This window comes from Molothrus ater, chromosome 5, assembly GCF_012460135.2.
Source record: "Molothrus ater isolate BHLD 08-10-18 breed brown headed cowbird chromosome 5, BPBGC_Mater_1.1, whole genome shotgun sequence".
In the NCBI taxonomy this organism is placed as follows: Eukaryota; Metazoa; Chordata; class Aves; order Passeriformes; family Icteridae; genus Molothrus; species Molothrus ater.
Genome location: NC_050482.2, coordinates 48501093 through 48507092, shown reverse-complemented (window position 1 = coordinate 48507092; position 6000 = coordinate 48501093).

Sequence of the window (6000 nt, the reverse complement as noted above, 5' to 3'; positions counted from 1 at the left end):
CACACACAATAGAGGGGCCAAGAACCCTGCCCAGGCTGTCCACAGCTCCTCATTCCCATCACCCGTGCCACGGTGCCAGCTCCCTGCAAGCCCCTCCTGCACCTCCAGCAAACATCCCCAGGACCGCCTTCAGCCAGCCACAAACTCTGCCTGACATCTACGCCCCCGGGACCACTTCAAGCCCCACCAGCCGGGTAGAAGGCTTCCCAAACAAGCAGAGGCTGCAGCTGCCAGCCTTGCTGGGGTGTTTTTCCCCCGGCGGTGCGGCTGCCCGGGCTCCCAGCGGGAGTTTCCATCCCTGAACCTCGGCGGCTCGAAGAGCATGTGGCACACGTGCGCGCCCGCCGCTGTCAACAACTTGCAGCCGCCTGTCCCAGTGGGCAAGTCCCGGGGGCGGGGGGCTGCCTGCCGCCCCAGTAGCGACCTGCCCTGGGAAAGGCCGCTCGTAAGCAGGACAGCGCTTTAACAAAAATAAAGATCACCTTAATATTATCCTTAACAGCCAGAAAGGTCACGACGTGGAGGTCTATAAAGGGGGGAGGGGAGGGAGATGGGTAAGGAGAGGGGAAGGAGGGGGGTGGCAACGCACAAACCCCCACGGTTTTAACTGTTTGACTGCCGTAAAAAATGAAATAACATGAAGTGACCGGAGACTTAGGAGACGGACAGACCCCCACGCGCGAGGACTGCCCGGCTGCCTGAACCCCTGCCCGCCCTTCACACGAGGGAAGGCGGCGGAGGGAGCCGGGGGAGGGAGGGTGTGGAAAGCAAATTACACCCCCAGCAAACGCCGCGCACGCCGGGGTCCCACACACACACGTCCCCTCACCGCCGCTTACCTGTGCGGGCCGGCGGCCCTCAGGGTCCCATGGCAGCCCCGTCCCGCTCCGCCCCGCCCCGCCCCGCCCCGTCCCGCGGCGGGCACAGGAGCTGCCGAGCCTTTGTTGCGCGGAGGGGAACGGGAACGGGTCCTGTCAGCTCATGTGACGCGGCGGGCTCGGTCTCCGCTGCCCCTCCTCGCTGCTCTCCCCTGCCCGCCCTCCGCCGGCGCTGAGCGCAGGCCCCGCAGCCGGGAGCGGGTCTCAGGCCCGACGGGCTGCTGGCGGAGCGGCGGGGGAGGAGGAGCCGGCGGCGGGGCGGGCTCGGCGGCGGGGCCGGGTGCGGAGGAGGGCGAGGAGGGCTCTGGCAGCGGAGCGGAGCGCAGCGCTGCCTGTCTGGAGCGGGAAGCGGAGGGGCCGGGCGGGCGCTGCCCTGAGGGCCGTCCTGCCCCCGCGCCAGAGCCCCGCTCCGGGAGGGGTAACACGGAGCCCCGAGCAGGGGGTTTGTTCCCCTCCTGAGGCTGCTGGCGCTGCGCTTGGGGCCTTGATGCACAGGCCCGGGCCTGCCGCTGCAGTCAGGAAAGTAAATAAAAACGTAATTATGTGCTTTCTAGTTGAGGCTCGCAACAAAAGAGAGGAAAACCCCTCGTGTTCTCGAGAAGAGATCTGAGAAATAGCAGTACTGGATCAGATCAGCATCCTGCCTTTGAGATTGCTGAACAGTCAAACCCTAGGAATTGGCTACAAGAAACAGACCATGGCACTGCCCCAGAAGACTATGACCATGACCATGACCCTGTGACCAGGGACTTACCAATAGCTGGGGTCTTCATATTTAACAGCTCTCAAAGGATTTTTTTTTAATACATTCAGTATTTTTGGTTTTGAACCATTTGAAATGTTCGTGTCTGCTCCATCATGCAGCAAGCATCCAGCTTTCTTCTCCAGAGAGCATTTAATCATCTCCTTTTTTCTGCCAAACTCTAAGTAGGGGGCAGAGAGAGATTACCTTCCTGCAGGTCTTTAAAACCCCAATATGCCATTTTCTTCACAATCCAAGACTGAAAAACAAGCACCACCAAGCCAGGCCTTGTAGAGGAAACATGGGTGAGATTTCTATCAAAACTGCAGACAGCTCAGAAAATCTCAGATTCCCTCATCAAACACAACCACCAATTCAATGAGCAGCTTCCCTGCCATGCCAATATTGCTATTCCATGGGAAGCACCTTCCTAGACACCACAGCTGACATTAAAAATGGCACCCCAAAAGCCAGCACATACACGAGAACCTACAGACCATCAAATTTGCTCTATAAAGCAGATGCAGTAAGATCAGCAGCCATGCACAGCACAACAAAAGGCTGTGAGATTCAGTCAGTCCTGCAGATACTGTTACACCTGCTCTGAGGGGAACACCGGTGATCTGCTTTATACAGGAAGGTCACTCTTCCATAAAATAGATACAAATTTACTACAATAAAGATACGGTAGCAACAACAGCAATTTTGGAAAATAACTTTTCAAGGAATCAAGGTTTATTTGGTGTTTGTCTAATGCTACCAAAATTAGCAGGGATTGGCAAAGTCTCTAACCACATTAGCTCTCTGTCAATCTGTTTTTCTGCTTTTTATTTTAGTCTCTGCTGTAGCATTCTCCCCTGCAACCATGTGCTCCTGCTGATGATAATACTCCATGCTAAAATCCACTCATAAAATAATCTCTTAAACTACTGGCTCTGAAAGGGTGTTTTTTCCCACATATCTCTCCTGCTAACCTTCAGGCTCTCCCTTTTGCAACTCATTACAGGAAGCAAATCCACAGATGCAAACATAAGAAATAGAACCAGATACCACTGGAGCATCAAATATGAAATATGTCAGTACCGCCTCACAGACAGCATAATCAATGCCCTTCCTCCCATAGCAAATCTGCCAAAATTCTTTGTTCTTGCATGTACTTGTCCCAAATCTCTGCAGTTCATCACTTTATCCAGCACATGAGATACCCCACAGAAACCATGTGAATGAAACTAAATAATTACTGTCTTATAATAAGCACAATAGTCAGTCAGCAAAGGACATTAGGAGAGTATTTGTCAGACAGCAACAACATGAACACCTCAATCCTTACCCCAAAGGAGACCAAAACCTTCCCAAAAGCTAAAGCTTGGCATTAAAACTTATAATCCCTTGATACTAAAGCTATGGATTTAAGGGAGATGTTGCCTGCCTAGCCTGTTACAGCCTCCCTGCTGACCTCTCCTTTGTCACCAGCACAAACAGCCCTTTTTCGCTTGAGGTCCATGAGAAAACCACCAGCCTGCCAGTCACTGATGTTTACACCCCTTTCCTCTTCATAGGTGCTCCTTTTTTTTTTCTTTTTTTTCTCAAGTGGTCCAATTGATTAATATAATTAGATTAAACTAAGAGCAATTGCATCTAACCTGTAGCTAGCTTGAATATTGCTGTTTTCTGTCAGATCTGATAAAAAGACCCTGAGCCCAATAGCTGTTTGCTTTTTCTAGCTCTATCAGTTGATCTAATACAAGATATTACCTTTCACCACAAACCTTGCTTCCCTAGGATCTTTAGACCATCATGGCTATACCATTTTAATGTTTTGCCTTAACTGATTCTTCCATGTTCTCTTATCTATGAAGTAGAATATGATAAAATGTATTCCCTTCTGTATCACTTACACTGTTTTCATAAACATAATATTCAAGTACCTTCTAGGACTGCATTAGCTGATCTAACTACCTTCTGTCATATGAAGGGATTGCTTTTTGGTTTTTTTTTTTGGTTTTTGGGGTTTGTTTTGTTCTCTCCGCAGGAAGAAAACGATGCATGAAGCCAAGTTATGGTTTTGTGATGATTTCGTCCCCTTTCCTCTACTCATGTTGCTCTGTGTTTATACCACAGAAAATGAAGACAATGGCAGTTTCTGTGACAGACAGACTTATTTCCCAAGGAAGCTAATTTCAGACTGTGGTGCCACCCATAGAAACAGTCTCCCGCACAAAGCAACATTTTACTATGTCATTCCCCACCAAAGAAAAGCTAATCCATATTCTTGACATTTGGGACAGAAACTTCCTAAGGCAAGAACAGCATTTTCCTTTCTCCAGAAAAAGAGTTTCAACCTGTGATCCTCAGTATGCGACGTTCAAACAGATTGTGGCAGATTATTAACATACAGGCCAGCGCTCTATACGGTTATAAATAGGAAAATCTGGAAACCAAAAAGAGTAACATGCCTTTTAATTGCACTGAGGCAGATTATCATAGGACAGCCTGGAAGGGAAATGGTGGAGACAGATTATTTCATGCTAAAAAAAGAGAGGGAATTTAATTTACTTATGTGTAAAGAATCACATTGCTTTTCCTCAAAGAGGAACCCTGAACGATCCCATGTGTCTACAAAGGCAGTAGGTACAACATACGAGCTACTGAAAGACAGAAACTGAGGTGAAGAGAGGAATCATCTGTGCTCAAGCACTGAAAGCAGAAATGCCAGAAGACCTCAGGGAGACAGTAGACAGCAGATTTAATATGTTTTTGCAATGTGATATGGCAGCAAAAATCATGCAGTTAATTTAATTTGGGGTTGTAAAGGCAGAGACCTCTTCTCACAGATACAGGCAATAGTCCCATTTTTTAATATAGTAGTGAGACCGCAGCTCGAAGACATGTTTAGTTCTGGACAACGCAGTGCTAGCTACATGTCAACAACTTGGAGGGAAATAAAACAACAGGAACATAAAAAGATGGAAGGGATTACAGCATGTGTAGGTTGGCCAAATAACAACTGTGAAGAGCATCATGGGAATTGCAGGTGAGAACTTCAGGGGTGCAGAAGCACCAGGGAGCAAGACAATGTTTAGGGTTGTCTGAGTGAGTATAAATGGTATAAATATAAAGTAAATTAAGTAAAGGGAACATTAATCTACAAGACTGCAAGACAGCATCCCACAGGAGCTCCCATCACCTGATTCACACAAGACTACGGAGCAAAGCACACAAGAAAACACTAAAGAAACCCTGACTGCAGAAAAGGATTACATGAGGACAATATGGCTTTGGGACCATTTAACTGCTCACAGACTGGCACATCTGCAGAGCAATAGGTGCCAGCCCAGTATGTGGAAATCTCCCTTCTCCACACCATTGCTGGAGGCACTTGTAGACCAAAATAACCATGTGGGTAACCATAGACAGTCTTGTATTCAGAGGGGATGTGGGCAGGAAGGTCTATTGTCAGAATTTTTCCCTTTTATCACTATGACTTCCTTGAGATGTCATTGGCTCACCATCTGCAAAAACCGGCAGTGATGTTTTAATATACATTCATTTGGATTACACAGACCTTTGAGTAGATGTCCTGGACAGCACTAACCTCTTCCAAGGTCTGTGGCAGATACAGTACTTAATTAGAATGAAAACAATCTTTAATATTCCATAGTTAGAGGGATGAAACCAAGATAGGATGTAAAAGATGTAACATAGGAAAGCTTGCACCCATAGCACCTTTCCATCACATTGTGCCATCATATTTTCTAGCCTGCCTGTTATACAGAAAAGGAGACCTGACAGTTTAATATGTTGCTTCAAAGCAAGGGCTGATACACCATGTCACTGCTAAGCCCAGATGTGCCACACACTCATTGCTGGGAGGAAGAAAAAACAGGGGAAAAAAAAAGCCCAAACAATTTTATAAATGTTCTGTAGGGAGTCTGAATGTCTTTTTAATTTGGTCTATATTTTTTTAACACCTCCCTTTAGGGAGGCATGTGCAGTGATCATTATCAGTTCATCCATACACAAAGCACACAAAGGTATAGTCCCCCATAAGTGTTGACCTTAAATTGTCTTTCTCTACATAGAAATGTCATGATCTTCATGAAGCAAACATTTCTGCTTATTTATGTAAATAAAAAACATGGCCTAACACACAAATATACAGCAAAAATGTACTAATATTTGACAAAATCTTGTAAGGAATTGCTGAAGCATATGCTAAAATTAATTCATCACCCCCCCAGCTTATCACAAACCTATGACTACTTCGTTTGCACTCTGCTTAATGGTCCATCTTTCTCAGGACAACATATGTTACAAATCTCTGTAATTTCATGCTCTTACCTTGCAGACCATTCTTAAGGAAAAGGAAAAAAACAAGAA